This window comes from Rhipicephalus sanguineus, chromosome 11 (assembly GCF_013339695.2).
Source record: "Rhipicephalus sanguineus isolate Rsan-2018 chromosome 11, BIME_Rsan_1.4, whole genome shotgun sequence".
Classification (NCBI taxonomy): domain Eukaryota; kingdom Metazoa; phylum Arthropoda; class Arachnida; order Ixodida; family Ixodidae; genus Rhipicephalus; species Rhipicephalus sanguineus.
This window is the reverse complement of record NC_051186.1, coordinates 955,524-957,829: the sequence shown is the minus strand read 5'-3', so window position 1 is coordinate 957,829 and position 2,306 is coordinate 955,524. Positions and strand designations below refer to the sequence as shown.

The following is a 2,306-nucleotide window of genomic DNA, read 5'->3' as shown; positions in this document are numbered from 1 at the left end:
GGAACTTATATCATATACATATATATATATATATACATATATATACACACAGGGTCCCAGCTATCTTTAGCCAAGGGTTAAAAAATACAGTATTAGAGGCAGGCGAGTGAGTGAAATCAGTTGCAAATTGCTGACAGCCACCTTGCGCACAACAGACAATTTTTTGTTTTGTAATTAACTAATTTGTTAATTAGGACGATTTAACTAAATTGCGAAATATTGACTTCAGGCGAGAAATTCTGCTTGCAAACTTCGAGAGCGTCTTCAGAAACCCCAATTGCATTATTTGCGATAAGAAAGTCTCACGTATACCATTTTCTCCAAGCTGCAAAGAAAGCCCGCGAAATACAAAAAGAACCACGTGACTAGCGCGCGCGCCGCGAGTATGCTGCCCTCAGCCGTGGCTCGAGCGAACGAAATCACCTACGGCCGCGACTCGCCGTCTCCGTTGCAGCGGTAGGCCGATCAGTTAAAGGTGGTTTCTTGGCCCGCGCTTGCTACAACTTGCATCGTCATGCGCGCCAACTGGCTGGCAACGGGCGAAGAAAACCACGCCCACATATCTGCCTACGCTGCAACGGAGCCGGCGAGTCGCGGCCGCATGATTTCGTTTGCTCAAACGACGGCTGAGGGCAGCATACTCGCGGCGCGCGCGCGCGCGCGCTAGCACACGTGGTTCTTTTTGTATTTCGCGGGCTTTCTTTGCAGCTTGGAAAAAAATGGTATACGTGAGACTTTCTTTATCGCAAATAATGGAATTAAGGTTTCTGAAGACGCTCTCGAAGTTTACAAGCAGCATTTCTCGCCTAAAGTCAATATTTAGCAAGTTTGTTTAATCGTTCTAATTAACAAATTAGTTAATTACAAAACAAAAAATTGTCTGTAGTGCGCAAGGTGGCTGTCAGCAATTTGCAACTGATTTCACTCTCCTGCCCCTTATATAGTTTTTTAACTCTTGGCTAAAGATAGCTGGGACACCCGGTATATATACATGTAGCGAGAGAGGTAGACGTGAAGGCGGCCGACGTGGCCGTGCCGAAGTCTCGCCACTTTATTCGAAGGCCCTGGTACAAGCAGAGCGGCAGCGGCTGCCGGCGTCCAGCCTCAGGAGCGTGAGCTCGTTCTTCTGCTCGCGCCTCGAGCTCTGAGCATTAGCTGCGCGAGAGGCGCGGCGCGAAAGTGGTAAAATGGTGATGATGATCGTGAGCGGTGATGAAGATGCGCTACAGATTACTCCCCCCCGCAGAAATGAAGCCGAAATGAAAAACTATGGGGGCGTATATACAAGGGTGGTGACACGAGACAGAATGTCCGTGGGCAGTCCAGGTCGTCAACGGTGAAGGACTATCGGGAACTCTGGGTCTCTGGCTGGGCTCTGGCGGCTGGGAGAAGCGTAGAGGGCGGGGAAACTAGGCGAAAGTACGCTGGTGTCATGCCCAGGCGGATCCCACGACGACATGAAGGGGCCTTTCGGTAGCGGACCGGTTGGCGCAAGTGAGTGCGGCTGGAAGATGGAGTTGAGGGCGGGTGCACAAGGGCTGGTGCGGGCGATGTGCGCGAAACAATGCGAAATGGCGCAGTGAAGCCACGACGAGCAACCATCGGCGAGTAGCTGCTGCGATGGGTCTTTCCTGTGCGGGCACAGCGCTGACGCGGATGTCGGCACAGCGCGCCTGCACAGTGGCCACATGTCAGGTGGGCGGCGTCCTGTGTCAAGGGCTCAGGAGCAAATCTGCGGTGACACCGAGCAGGCGTAGTCGCTGCAGGATCGGATGATGCACCTGTTCGCGTTGAAGCACCCTCTGCAGGTGGCACAGGAGGGCTCGTGCGCTGATCAGGATGCTGGATGCCGGCCGACGTGGCAGGCGTCACATGTTTGGCTTGCTCTGCCATTGGCGAACCAGCAGGCATGTCGTCCTCAGGCGCTTCCGTCATAGTAGCAGCGTCCTGCAAGTGCGGCCGGAGTTGGTAAGGGGCACGAACTTCTGCTGCGGTAGACGTCGAGGGCGACACTGGTCGCTGCTGACAAGAGGCGCAGAGCTTAGAAGTCGGTGAAAGGTCGTGTTCGGGTACCGTTGACGGCGAAACCTCCGCGAGCGAGGGGCGAACAGTGGGCGAGAGGTTGTCCGTGTCAGCTTCCAGGTCGGCGGCAAGGCAGCCAGCGTGGAAGCTGTGGTCAGGGACGTGTCGCGAGCCGGCGAGGCCAGGGACGACGGGCGGATGGCGGGCATGCCTGATGGACCGTCGGCCGAGGTCGTCGAAGAAACGCACCTCGTGGCGGACTGGTCGATGGGCAGCAGCAACGT

The 2,306-nt window shown here is 55.0% G+C and overlaps 1 pseudogene; it reads right to left on the bottom strand.

Moving 5' to 3' along the window:
- Nucleotides 1–1,935, bottom strand: part of LOC119374204 (lysosomal acid glucosylceramidase-like) — a 28,643-nt pseudogene extending 26,708 nt beyond the window's left edge.
- Nucleotides 1,936–2,306: the final 371 nt, after the last annotated feature.